Source organism: Cydia splendana, chromosome 17, assembly GCF_910591565.1.
Source record: "Cydia splendana chromosome 17, ilCydSple1.2, whole genome shotgun sequence".
Lineage (NCBI taxonomy): Eukaryota > Metazoa > Arthropoda > Insecta > Lepidoptera > Tortricidae > Cydia > Cydia splendana.
The window spans coordinates 2,555,282-2,570,660 of record NC_085976.1 but is presented as its reverse complement, the minus strand read 5'-3'; the positions used below and the strand labels follow the sequence as shown (position 1 = coordinate 2,570,660).

General features: G+C 34.3%; 1 protein-coding gene and 1 long non-coding RNA gene across 2 annotated transcripts in view; both read right to left on the bottom strand.

Annotated features, from left to right (window-relative positions):
• Nucleotides 1–4,638, bottom strand: part of LOC134798716 (limbic system-associated membrane protein-like) — a 140,790-nt gene extending 136,152 nt beyond the window's left edge. The window contains exon 1 of the mRNA XM_063771100.1: nt 4,497–4,638. The gene's annotated coding sequence lies outside the window, so the exon portion shown is untranslated. The remainder of the gene's footprint in view (nt 1–4,496) is intronic.
• The window catches only part of LOC134798740 (uncharacterized), a 461,223-nt gene that overhangs the window by 328,048 nt on the left and 117,796 nt on the right, over nt 1–15,379 (bottom strand). The window lies entirely within an intron of this gene.

The following is a 15,379-nucleotide window of genomic DNA, read 5'->3' as shown; positions in this document are numbered from 1 at the left end:
TTGTAACGAAAACTCCCATTTGTTTGACACGTGACGCCTTATCCACGTCTTTAAACATTTTAAAGTCATTTCTTTAAGTTGTGGGACGAGATTGTTGATAAGTTTAAGCTGTCTTTGACACGGCAATTTATACTTATAATGTTTTACTTAAATGGGTTTGTGACTCTTTTATTGCTTAGTCAAAATCTTATTTGTTCAGTTGTGTTGGTTAAAAAAATTATTGCCGTCCCAATTTTTTTTTGAAAATACATGGGATACTCGCATGAAACCTTCAGTCTGTATTTTCTTTCTAATACAGAGTGGTATGGAATGCTAGTGAACCGTTTGATTGGCCCGGGTGGTATAAAACGTTGCAAGTTCAAGTCTTGCCCGAAAATGCATTTTTTTTTCTTTAAGTTAATAAAATGCAGTGTAGCTGGCAGACGTATGCTGCTGCAATATTGAAACAGACGAATTGCATTGTTGTCGTTGCTGCACTGCTGCCGCAATTGAAACGTACAAAACCGTCACTCATATTGTCAAGAAAATTGACAATGTCAATATTGTCAATGCTCCAACCCCGTTGCTGCAACGCTGCAGCAGCAAAAATTATAGTCGAAATTCGATTGTAACCTTAACGTTGGTTAATAACCGAAGGAAAACTTCCAATTATTCAAAATTACAATAATTTCCAAACAGATGTTTGTTTCCGAACTTTGTGAGAATATCCTTTAAAGGAGTAATAGGGAGGCCGTAAATAGGTTAAATACGAACCGTTTCAATTTCGATTTGATATTGATTGGATTATCTATACTTACCTATTTGGGGGTTTCCAAAAAAAAGTGTAGGTAACATTAACTTTTTTTTAAACTACCAATTTTTGTGTTATTTTTACTCAGAATCACAGGGACTATTCATTTAAACAAAGACAAAAAGTATCCTAGCTTTTCATACAAATCTTGCGTGTCAGTTTTGTGACGATCCATACAAAATGTATGTGAAAATGCGTCACAAAACTGAAAAGTCGTGCATGAGATTGCGATTATAACATGCTAATCATCAAGGTCGTATCAAAACAATTAGAATCGACATCCTGGTACATTTCGCGTGTCCCGGGAAGATTAAAAAATAAATAAAATGTATCATCATCATCATCATATCAGCCCTTTATCGCCCACTGCTGAGCATAGGCCTCTCTTTTACGCCACTTGTCCCGGTCCTGAGCTAATATCATCCAAAAGTGACCCGCAATTTTCCGGATGTCGTCCACCCAACGAGCCAACGGACGCCAGGCGCTTCTTTCATTTGAAAGCGGCCACCATTCTGTAAACATTTTAGTCCACCTGCCATAAAACATATACCTACATCTTTTTACCTATAAACTGAAATCAAATTATTACAGTTTATAATTTATATAGCAGTGTTTCTACTTGAAATAAAAACAATCTGAAAGTAATTTAATTTGTTCGAATACTTCTAATAGTATCTTTGTACCTATGTACAGATCGACTTCAAAGATAATTATGTTTCAATTTTGGCCTTACTACAAAGGAGCAAGTGAAGTGCAAATGTATTAAACACATCTTTGACGTCGACTGTACCTATTGATGTGACTTAGATCAAGGGGTCAAACGACTCACCGACATAAACTTTCTTGGAAACAAGACAAATTGTGTCCCAAAGAGGGCAAAAAATAAATCGCAAAGGACCGGGCTATAAAGCTCCAGCCTTCGTATTAAGCTCGAAACAAAAGTTGTGGATTGAAGTTGGATTAACTAAAGAAAAATGCTATGTTCTGAGAACCGAGAAAGCTGATTTTGATTGGACGTTAGTCGCAGCGCAGAGTTCATATTTATGTAAGGTTGTAAGTGATGTAAACTGTGAGTAGAGTAAACCTATGTAGGTATTAAATATTGTAACAAGGCTTAAGAAATTGTAATGTGGTTTAACTGAAATAACCAGTTGTTTTTATTAAAAATTAAATAAGTTTCAATTTACTGCTAATAATTTTAATGTTTATGGTCTCTGGAGGTAAGTAATTAGGTAAGTAAAGTCTATGCAGAACTAGCTAGCATATATCAAAATTTCTCAATCAACTAAGCTAAATCAACAAGCTAGTTATTAATTTAGTTTAGTAGTATCACTGTATATATATTTTATGTAAATAAAGGCAGAGGTTAGAGGTGTAGCAAGTAGGAAAGCGGACCCTGGCAAAGGCCGGGATAACGCTAGGTAGAAGAAGAAGAGAAAGGCAGAGGTGTGGGGTTGGAGCCAGACTTAGCTTTATTTGACGTTCATAAGCGCATTGTAATATGCCTACTTGAATAATAAACTATAGTAATATTTTTATCAAATCAATTAATATCACTCAATCATTATTTATTTTGCAAACTTGCAAAATATAATTAAAAAGTTTTCGAAAGTACATAATCTAAAGTCGTCTCAAGTCTTGTCATGAAGTAAAAGTCACACCAATCCAAAGTTGATAGGTACTTCAATAAGCAACAGTCTATTACGAAGATCCGGAAATCTTGAATATTTTATCCACCAAGATCTGCGAGACGCCGTCTGAATAGACTACAAATACGATTTTGAATGATTTATTTAATATCTTATTTTTACTGCTCTTCAAGAATAATACCTATCTGTCACTCGATATAATTTTTTTTTTTTATTTCCTTCAGTCACATGCTCTATAAGTAGTACTTTGACGATTATACAAAGAAAATATTCAAAATATTGACACTCTGTAAACAAAAAAACAAGTCTCAGTTACAGCGTGAAATACAAAAGAATAATTTGAGAAAATATTCTTGAAATCTAAGGCAAAATTATACCACGTTGCGGACCTTCCAAAGATGCCTTGAAGATACCTTTCAATATTTTCCTGTTCGCCTTTATCATCTCACGTTCCAAAGGCTTGGCTTTCTATGGAGTAGTTTGGCTATAGATTGATAAATTATTTGCCAATAAGTAATGTTAACGTCGACGTTTTGATGTGAATGTGAAGTTGAGGATCAGCATTGTGCTAAACTAGGCTAAATTGTTGAGATGTTGTTCTGTATCTAAAAATGTTTATCACTTAAGAGCGAAACAAGTTTTGAAAGCTCAAGCAAGAAAATCAAACAAAGCCGCTTAATTATGGTTATATGTAAGCATAAAAAAAAATCACAATATTTTCTATACTTAATGTTAAACAGAGAGGAAAATGCGGATGACTTGAATGGAGAAGCGATGGCGCGTGATCACCCGCCCTCCTCTTAATATTTTTTTGCTGGATTAAATTAAAAAAAAAATGAAATGATTGTACGTTCAACAATAACAAGCAGCTTATCGATCGGTAAGTTATTAACTTTTTATTGACCTTGATTAATAAGTGAGACATTGCGTTTTCCCTGATTAAATTTGTGCGACGGTTTGTGTGTGGGGGGGGGGGGGGGGGAATACCCCACCTGCTCAATCTGCAGTAATCTGTGGTTAGCTTGGGACCTACAACACAAACCCTTTTATGAAAGGAGTCTTCACCTAGACCCAGACCCATCAGTGGGAAGTATATATGTAGACCGGTAATAAGCTTCTATAGGTAACACGTGAATCCAAACGGGCTTTTCAGCACGGATATGATGGTCGTTCTTGTCTACGTGACAGCATGATAAAACGATATCCGTCACTTTCTATCTCGCGGTGTTAAAAAGTGACGGTTATTTTATCATGTGGATAAAGCTATCCATAATACGCCTGCAGAACTGAAGCCCCTTACAATATTGTTTAAATACCTACCGTGCCTTCGAAGCGTTATCTTAACGTGTAATAAACGGAGATTTATGGCAACGGCCGATAAAAATACGGTACTCCTATTAATGTTCCAAAGCCACAGTGACAAACGCGATAAAATTAACAAACGAGCCATCACGGCTGAAGAACAAGCTCGCGTGATAACTGCTGATTAATGTTGGCTTTCCATTATTATTCCACTTATTTTTGGGCTGTTCTACGGTTTTTCGCTGTAAATTTGAATGGAAATAATTGTGATTTCACTGTCGTAGTAAATGCATAAATAAATGTATTATCTAATACTATAAAGCTAATTGTTACAGTATCTTTATAAAATAGTTATTCATAAACATACTCAAAGCCTGACAATAGATTAATTTTTTTCTTTTTTTTAATATTAAAGGAATATTCACTGATTTTCGCAAGATTCGAAATTGCAACCTTTCGGAGCACCGTTCCAAAAGGTTGTAAGTTGGATTTTTTTTCCATTTTTCCTTTAATTTAAAGTAATATCGCTCTCAGTCGTATATGCTTGGTACAAAAATTAATGTAAAATAATGATTTATTAATTATGCAATCAACATAAATGTTTATTATTTATTATCAAAATAATTAGCCCTTATTTGTATAATTAATGGACTACAAAATTAAAAATAAAACCTCTATAAATTATTTATCACAAAATATCGCTTAGTTAGCGAGCGCTAACATTACTCATACACGACGTTTTACATTTTACGCACCGTGAGCTTCCTGGTTTTAAACTTTTTCACCAGTCACTTCGCACTTTTAGGTTAAACTGTTTACACTTCGCGACGTGGAGGCGTGACGCGAGTCGCGATCGCGGTGCTACTGGCGTCGGCGGCCGCGGGCGGCAGGCCGTGCATGCGCCTTGCCAACAATCCCTTACGACCATTGTGAAGCGCGCCTTACGATTGTTCGAGCGAAGAAAAAAGGTCCGGGATTACAATTTTGGTTGCTCGTTTTGAACAATCATCAAGGAGATTAAGGTAAGGTTAGATTTTTTTCAATTCAGTTTTCTATCGAGCGAACTTTATGTAATTGTGTAACCATAATATTATAGCTACCTACGTCACAAGTTAATCATACAAATATTAACAGCGCTAAGAGTTAGTTGTATTCGATAGAAAATAAAATCAAAAATATATCGGGTCTTGGGTCCACATCCGTTTAAGATTTTAGAAATTATATAGACCGTGATTCATGTTTAACCTCTCGTGTGCCGTGATTATTTTTTTCTGATATTTTCCTCGTACCGCTCTTTTCGCGGATCCACGCTCCGGCATACGAGGGCTTAACAATTTGCAGCAAGTTTGAACTTGTTTTGACACGACCTTGAAGATTGATGCATGCGAAATGAAGTGAAAGTGAAAGTTATGCGTGAGATGCGCGCCAATAACCATCGTCAATGTCGAATCAAAAACAGTTTAAAACCGTAACTAATTATTACCTATATCCTAATCAGGCTCTAGGCACCGTGTAAAAAGTAACAGTGGACGGACGCCTTTGATGTTTGCATAAATGCCGACACCGCACAAGAACAAAGTAGGGTTGTCTCAGACTAAATAAGTCACGTTAGTTTGTAGGTAGTACCGAGCTACTAACAATGGCGATGTATGCAGCTCGGGTGCAACCCATCCCTCGCACCCCGCACGATTGCTCTGTCTAGACGGCTTCGTCGAATGACTGTATTGTTTTATAGAGTGTGCTCTAGGTTTGGTAATTAAAATAATAAGGTTAATAATGACTTAAGGATAAAAGTAATCAAGATTTGTTAATATAGACAAACATTTACCTAGCCTTATGCAATTAAAGTTGTTTAAATAAAGTTTCAGCCAGGGTTTGCGATTAGATAACATTGTCTGGCAAGTTTCATAACCTAACCTGAAACTTTTGTCTGAATGATTTACTTCTAAATTTCTTCAAGCGATCAGAAATTATTCATACGGCCTGATTCGAACTTTAAGATACGTCAAAAAATTGATAACTAAAGATACGATATGGATCGGATTTGTCGATCGAGTTTGTGTAATTCAATATTCATACCGTTAATTGTAAATACGAATAAAAATAATATTTGTAGCAGACAATGTCATCGTTCTACATATTTATTTTTGAACTCAATAAATAATAATGCATAAACAATAAAGAAATACAGAGAGCTTTATTTGGTAGCTGCACAAATGTCATTTTCAGTTTTCACAGGTGTCAGCACATACAATTTAAAATACATCTGGTTTTATTCTATTATAAACATCTGAGTGACGTATCCCATAAATCACCTTTATCCAAATGTACTGGTTTCGCAATGTATAATCTGGCAGCCAATTCGAACGTGCGTTTTAATGTCTAAATGATCTGTCATTTAGATACCATTCGCGCGTGCATTTTGCTTGTACTTCTCCGTACATGTATTGGGTTGAGCTAGACACGGGCGAATGAACAAAATGACATTTTGATGTGTGCGTTAGCGCTTAAAAAAGGCAAAAATATCAAACGAGGGTTCCGTATACTTTTTAGTATTTGTTGTTATAGCGGCGACAGAAATACATCATTTATAACGTCATCATCCGTTCATGAGATACAGGCTGGTGCCAGACAGACGGACAGACGGACAGACAGACGGACGGACAGAGGAGTATTAGTAATAGGGTCCCGTTTTTACCCTTTGCCTAAAACCTAACTAAACTTTAACCTAAAAACGTGTTTTACAGAAACGCTCCATTACTATGGATTTATTTGACGCCTTGCAGTTTCACGACCATTATTTTTTTTAGCTTGGAGCTGAAACGCTGCAATATCATATAATTTTAGCGGCTTATACGTCATTTTAGAAGTAATATAGTTGAGTGAATAAAATCAGTTAAAGAGCTTAGTTTCATGGCTTCAAAGAGCAGACGTATTTCACAAGTTTTAATTTAACTTGAACTGATCGTCTGTCGTAAACTTTTTTAACATGAATTTTCTTTATGTTGCCTGTTTTATATGCAATATTTTAAAGTTTTAACTGGTGATTTGATGGTAAAGCTTTAATTTAAAAAATCATCAAACCGGTTTTAATGTAAAAATGTAAAGTAACAATGAGAATTTGTGATAGATTTGTGATGTGCCTAAGAATAAAATAAGGTCGAACTAACCGAGGTTTTATATATTTTAATATTTAATGGTTAGCTTGGAAGACAAGGCATTTGTTTTATTGAAACTTGGCCGTTTGAGACTTAGCGCCACGCCACTTGTATCATTCCACTAACCGGGGGTTAACCGGTTAAACCTGGAGTTACCATGGTTACCTGTACAATTTGATATTGGGTTACGCTTTAACCGCTTAACCCCGGGTTAGTGCGATGGTGCAAGAGTGGCACTTGGACATAAATAAAAATAAATGAAATATTTTATATTAGCTACTTAAAAACGTTAAAGACCCCTTTCGACAGGAACGGGCGAATGCTAACTAAACGACATCATTTTAATATAATTTTGATGTCAAAATGTACGTTTAAATTGGCCTCCTGAAGTCGATATCACATACATGCAGTACAAAGGGCCTGTCAGTTGTCAGCTTCGTATTTGAGGGAGCAGATGCGAAGTTTGTACGATAAGATAAAAGCAACTTCTCTTTGTCATCGATACCGTACAATCAGGTACGAGTAATTTTAGTCCACAACTTACAACTATGGTTCAAATTCAAGTTCCAGTAAAATATGTATAAGTATTTTTCAAATTATATTGAGTTTATAATATAGAACGAGCATTAGTGTATCTAAGCTAAACGACGAATACAAATCATAAAGGCTCGTTAAGAATCAACGTTAAAAACTGGATCATAGTTGTCCTTAAGGTCTACCATAGTTACCTGATTTTACGGTACTCAAGCTATTTGAAGGTCATCATTTAAAAAATACTCTAATGTAGGTACCTATTATAAGAGTTTTTTTTAACCTCTTTTTTTGCGAAACAGACCAAATTCTCGTAGAAACAAAATTTACTAATCTCGTAACGCGTGCTTTGACTTAACTTCACAATTCGGAATTTCGACACTTCAAATCATCCGTCACCTGAACATATAATTATAAGGCGTATATCACACGTCGTAAGAAGCAATATAACCCTTATGACAATATAAACGAGCGAGGGTTGCTATTTTCATTAGAGCATTAACTCAAGCTGGTGAGGGATTAATCTGTTTACGAGATATCAAGTTATGTAACCAGCTACCTGGTAGGGACGGGATAAATTTATTCGAATAAGTAATAAGAATAAAGTTAGTTATTCGCTAATAAGAATAAACTGTGGTATAATGAATAATTATCAATTTATTATTCAAATAATTCTTTAGGATTCGATTTACTCGCACATGCTGAATAATTAAATCTAATAATTACGAACCACTATTTATTTGTTAAAAAAATCTCCAATAAATATAAAAAGTGTAGGTATTGCCCAATTAAACAATAACTAACGTGATACAGTAAACTTATACAAAATATAGACTAATGAAATTAAGTATATCTCTCTCACACTTTTTGGTGTCAAGGACATGTACCTACTAATTAAAATATAATGTAATTTTAATACCACTCCTGTTTGATATTAAAATAATATCGGATAGCTACATTATTGCAGCGTTTTCCTCGTATAGATTATATTATAATGTTAATCAATGAAATTATAATTACATAATATATCAGTAATCTCATAGAATTTTCATGGCGCATAGCGGAGTTATAATAGTCAATTAAGTTTCGACTGATGTTGCTTGAGTATCTTCTTGATATTTCACATGTCGATTCTTTAACAACGCTGCCACCACAAACATGCCATGGATCGAAGTACTTATATTAAAATTTTATAAAATTAATGAACGCAAATGGAATATAAGTAAACCAATTAACAAAGACCATGTGCCTACAATAAGTAAAGAAATAAAATCATTTATTCAGGTGAAATAAACCCAATTTTTACAATTATTTTCTTAGTCTCCCGAACTGCAGGGCAGTTTGTTCAGTAGCTCAATTCAATTCAATTCAATTCAATATCTTTAATGTCATAAAAACACATGTCAAAATATACAATAGGTACACAATAAAATTAAAAATACATAATCCACACAAATTAAAAAGGAATATATACAAATGTCAGAGTACATAATATATACAATGTCAAAAATAGTGGTATAAACAAATGTCAATAAAACTAACAAAAAATTAAAAAATACAAATGTCAAAAAATATTACTAGACTCATTTTACATTAAATTTACAATAAAATTCTTTTACCGTGAAAAAAGCCTGGTCAATCAAAAAATCTTTCAACTTTTTAACAAATAGCTCATAAGAAGCCGCCTCTTTTATTTCACGGCTCAGGCTGTTATAAATTTTAATGCCAACTACCCCCAGCGAGTTGGATGATTTTACGAGCCTGACAAGGACAGATTTAATATCGCGATCTGTTTGCCTTTGATCAGGTCGACGCATAACAAAATCACTCTTGTGCTTAAACATATATTTTGCTACCTCAAAAATGTATAAACAAGGCACTGTTAGAATTTTTAATTCCCGGAAATACTCTTTTGTTGGAGTGAATGGCGGCACCCCAGACAACATTCTTACAGCCCTCTTCTGCAGTATGAAAACTCTATCCCTGTCCGCTGCCAGCCCCCAAAGGTCAATACCGTACACAAGGATCGAGTTTACATACGCGTAATATTACGCATACGCATACGGAGGTTCTCACGTGAAAGTGCAGGAGCAAGCCGAGACAGCGCAAACGACGCTTTGGCAAGTCTACTAGTAAGTGAATCAATATGTTTATCCCATTTTAAGCCGCAATCAAATTCAAACCCAAGAAACCGCACGTTCTGCACCTGTGGAAGCGTAATATTATTTATTGTTATGTCAAGGGGAGTGGGATACGGTCCTCTTAGCCAGAAATGCATTATCGATGTCTTATTAAGGTTAATCAAAAAGCCATTTACTTGGAACCAACATGTCAATTTTAATAATGTATTCAAAACGTTCCCCCTTAGCTCCTCAAAAGAATCACCGGTAACAATGGCACATCCATCATCAGCAAACATTATAAAATTACCATCTTGAAACAAACTAATGAGGTCATTAACCATCACCAAGAAGAGGAAATTACCAACCGCTGAACCCTGAGGGACAGAACAGTCATGTAGTGTCCTCATCTCAGACTTAGTGGCCCCCCCATCAACCGACACTACCTGTTCCCTGTCCTTCAAAAAAGATTTAATAAAATTTAAAAGACTAGCTTGTACACCATATCTTTGCAACTTATGTAATAATAATTTGTGATCAACCAAATCAAACGCACGGGACAAGTCACAAAAAACTGCTGCAACCATTTTCTTTTGGTCAATATACTGGAGAACACGCTGATTTACCGCACGAGCAGCATCTACCGTAGACCGGCCGTGGCGGTACGCATACTGGTGATCATGAAGTAACTTGTTTCTTTCAAAGTATTCCATTAACCTATTACAAAGACCTAGCTCAGCAACTTTCGATAGTGCCGGTACTAATGATATTGGACGGAAGTTTTTTATTTCTTCTTTCAATCCCTTGCCCTTGTAAACTGGACTAACCTTAACTATCTTTAACGAGCCAGGATATACCCCAATGATGGCACACTGATTAAGCAGGGCACAAAAACTGTCTATTACATTATCAGGGAGTTTCTTTATAAGGTCCGCCGAAATATCATAAAAATCTGTCGAATGTGTAGATTTTATTGCTTTCAATAGTTTTTTAACTTCTGAAATAGTAAATAGGAAAGTATCAATTTTAGACACTACCATACTACCAATTTTGTAGCCTCATTTAAAAATTGGAGTGCTTTCTCTAAATCTATTTGCCTACATTCTGATTTATTTAAGTCAATGTAATAATCATAAATTTTATCAGCCAGTTGTTTGTGACCACAACAAGAACCAGTATTTGCTACTAATAAAACTTCCATTGGATCAGGTTTACTTTGTTTTTTACACGTTTCAATGTTTATAATGCGCCATAACATTTTGCTAACATCACCAGACCCTTCAACTTTTTTATTAATGAACAAACTACGCTTCTCTCGTTTTAATTTATCGATAATAGTACTATAATTATCAACAAAATCCAATAAATCCTGATTAGTTGGGAACCGTTCAACTAAACCACTGATGTAATTTTTAAATACCTAAGTTACTTATTTATTATCATACCGCAGTGATCATGCCTGTTTATCAGACTTATATTATTATGTATTTTGGAACAAAATTCAAATTTTAAAATAGGTTACCGTTTTCTAATTTATTTCGAAATCCCATTAATTTACCCATAATACCCATCTTCCAACGCAAAACGTTCTATTTTCGGCATTTTAGGTACGGAACCAAACAAGTAGCAAAGTTTTGTAGGTAAAAAAGAGGTAAGTGACTACAATTCCTGCAAAGTTACTTTTTGTGCCACCGAGTCAGAGTAAGAGACATTAGTGAAGTTTTTCGAAGCATTACCCAGCTTATTGGGAAGTAGTTCGAGACCTTTGACAGAACGACGTAATTTAATACAAATAGCTTGTCACTTACGTCGGTTTGTGTTAAACGACAGTTTAGGTTTTTGTCTCGAAGTAACAATAGATACATTTACGCTTCTTTAGGCGCTAAAAGTTTTTCACTGTTCTATTCGTACTTTTATCGTTTATCGTCTTGGCAACCATTAGGTTTAAAATTTGGTAGGATATGTTGACTACGTGTTTTATTTAAGCAAGGTACCTTTATCACAAGTTGTCTGTGTAGGTATTTTATAATTTATGATTCCGTTTCACTGACGACAAAAAGTTTGAGTATGGCATTCAAGTGTTTTGTTTTGTTTCAGTTATTTATAGGACAAAATATCCTAAAGTTACCAAACACGTACCTATTTATAGTTACTCATGTGGTCTACATTAATTTAGTTAAAGGACTTTTTTTTAAATATTTGAACTAAAATCATGTGTTTCAAAAAAGTAGAGCGCAACTTGACTGCAGTTCAGAACAACCTATATAAGGCTGGAAACAGTGCTCGACCGATGGTCAGCGCGTACCACACGGGCTGACCCTACGCGCTGACCGTCGGTCGTAATTAAACGTTCAGTACTCGACCGACGGTCGGCGCGTACCGTACGTCGCACGCGCTGGTTCTATGATCGGTCCGTCGCTTCGATCAGCGTCGCACTGAACGCATGTATATGGCCACCACCAAGGACCGGAAAACCCCTCTTTACGCTTAATCCTATCCATTCGGTAACCCAATCGATTCGGTTACCGTATCATTCGGTAACCCTATCATACTGTTACCTGATTGTAATGGTAAGCTTATTGAAACGGTAACCTTAACCTTTAACCGAGTTAATCTCAAAACCCCATCGCGATAGGGTTTTTGTTAGGGGTTTTTAACAGGTTTTTATTCGGTTATGGTAACCTTTATTATCGGTTGCTTATACGTTTGCAACATCCGTATTTAGTGATGTGCCGTCAGTAAAATACTAAAAAAACAGTTGTTTTATTAATTGTTAACTTTCTTAATTTTGTTTTTTTTTTTACTTTTTTGTTTATTTATTTACTATAATTCATTTATTTCATTAATGTTATTTATTTTATTAATAATATTTATTTTATTAATGTTATTTATTTTATCAATGATATTCATTTTATTAATGTAATTTATTTTATTAATAATATTCATTTTATTAATGTTATTTTTTTATATTATTATTAATGTTTATTTATAAGGTAGATAGAAACATTAAAAATAAAATAAACTAACTTATCTATAAAATAAAACTAAATTAAAACTAAAACTAATAAGTACTAAATAAAATAAAATTAAATAAAATTAAAATACGTCTAAGAAATTGGGCCCCTTAATGTTATTTATATGATTAATATTATTTATTTATTTTGATTATTTTATTTATTGTGTTTATTTCGTTCATTTCATTCATTTCATGTATTGTTTAGTATGTGGTTTCAGTGACAGAGTTATTCATACTGCGACCTGCGACTTTCTGCATTATATTCAATTAGAATGTTATTCTGAATTAAGTTAACTTTTGTAGTACAATGTATATAAGTTGTAAAATAATTTTCACTCCTCTTTTCAATGGTCGGATTGATTTGAATTTTTTTAGCGTAAAAGTTGTGATTGTGATAGATAGGTAGGTACATTTTTTTTAGGAGCTTTCGAAACGGTGATGATAATTTGATAATGAAGCTACAAAAAAGTAAAAACTGCGAAATTATAATTATGATGGTTCAATGTATATTCCTTTGCCAATTAAGTATGTATTTTGTTTATTGTTCTTATCAGCCTTAAGGTCTTACGTATGCTATCTCTTTCACACATACGGAAAGTGAATGAGATAGCAAATTACAGCAGGTAAGAAAAGAGTCCTACGCTTATCACTAGATTTGCAGAAAGTCGCAGATCGCAGCATGAATTATTGTATTGTATTATTTGGCGTGTTTCCACTTGAGACCGTCATTTATTACTCATTGGCAATAACAATAAGATTTAGTCGTGGCGTGGTGAATTTTTTGACAGCATTTGTGATTTGAGACACGTGCGGTAGGCGGTGTGTGAAACGATATTAATACCTATTGATTTCCGTCTAATAATGAATGCAAATTTTAAATATCAGCTGAACTTTTAAAAACACAATGAGTCTCGGTAGTAACTCGGACACTGAAACTACATACTAATGCCTATTCCCATCTGTGCCCGGCGGAGAGAAATAGGAATACACCATATTGAGCTATTCCTTATCATACCTTTAAAAACACCTTTTTTAGGGTTCCGTACCCAAAGGGTAAAAACGGGATCCTATTACTAAGACTCGGCTGTCCGTCGGTCTGTCACTAGGCTGTATCTCATGAACCGTGATAGCTAGGCAGTTGACATTTTCACAGATTATGTATTGCTGTTGCCGCTATTACAACAAATACTAAAAACAGAATATTATAAATATATAAGTTGGGCTTCCATACAACAAACGTGATTTCTTTGCTGTTTTTTGCGCAATGGTACAGAACCCTTCCTGCGCGAGTCCGACTCGCACTTGGCTGGTATTTTATTTTTTACATTAAATTAGGCACAGTGAGCCATTGAAGTGTTTCGCTATCCACCATCCGGTCAGATCATCTGAATTGTACCTGATGATTTAGTTATCACATTAAAAGCAATACGGGTATCGACCAATACAAAGACTATGCGGCAGTAAATTAAAGTAATAAAATTAGGTATAAATTAGACAAGAAACTATTATTATTTACTTCTATCTATACGGCACCCAGACTGCATTTTAATCCAGGAATATTATTAAGAATATAAAATCATGATTACATTTACTTGATTAAGAATGAGATTATTCTTATTAAATTTGTTCACATACGTTTATTATTTCCGATCAAAATTATTGGAATAATTTTGACGGAAATAAAATCAACATGATTTTATTCTTAGGAATTCTTATTCAAATAATGATTTTATTCTTGAATGCCCAACACTGCTTACTAAGTATGTATCTATTTAATTTAATCAAAATTATTTCACCTAGGTACCAATGTTACAGATACTCAATAAATATAATGAATTCTGGTATTAATGAAAGATTTGAAGTATTAAAATAAGGTTATCACTGCTATAGATAATATATATATATATTCTGCTCGCTGCATTAAGCAAAACAAGGTAAATTACGACTTTTAGCTGACACAACTCACCGCATCTGAAAACGTTTAAAAGTAGTTGCTTATTATAAAATAAGCCCATAATAACTACCTAATATGTCATTTGTCAACAATGGTTAAATATCTACCACACTACCACAATCCGCTAACGCATGTATCTTTATCACAAAGTGATTTTTTTAATCACTCTATCTAAAGATAAACTATACCTACCAGTAAAATTACTAGTTAGGTTAAAATATTTCCTTAAATCAGTCTTTACTCTGTAGGTACATACCAAGTTTGAACCCGAAAATAGAAAAATAATATCTAAGTAGCATTAAAAATATAACTAAATAATAGCAGATATTGCTAGGATAGGATGGTGTTTACTTGCAGCAAGCCCTTTTCTAAAAATTCCAAACTAGAATTGCTCCGAAATGAACAAAAACAATAAGAACACACAGGTATAAAGATAAACAAAGGAATGGCCGCGCTGCGGCTGTCGCTCCAAAGTAATACTGTAATCGCTCAATAATGTTTTCAATTTTAGCTTAAGGACTCAAAGTACAATATTGTTTGAATTGACAATAAGCGAAGTTACCGACAAAAAAACATGTTTGTGCTGGAGACTTAATAGACCGCCCATGCCGACCACGGTTATTCAATAATAAGTTCAATTTAAGTGTGCGTAAAGATTACAATCGTTTGAACTGGTTCAAAACCTTATTATGAGGTAACTGAATCGACTGGGTTTTTATTTCGGTTACCGGTAACCGAGGTTAACTCGATCTGATACGGTTACCGAATCAAAGTGTTACCTTATCAGACGGTTACCGTTATGGTAGGGGTTTTTATAACCACTTTTAAAATAACCCTATGAAAAACCCCGGTTAAGGTA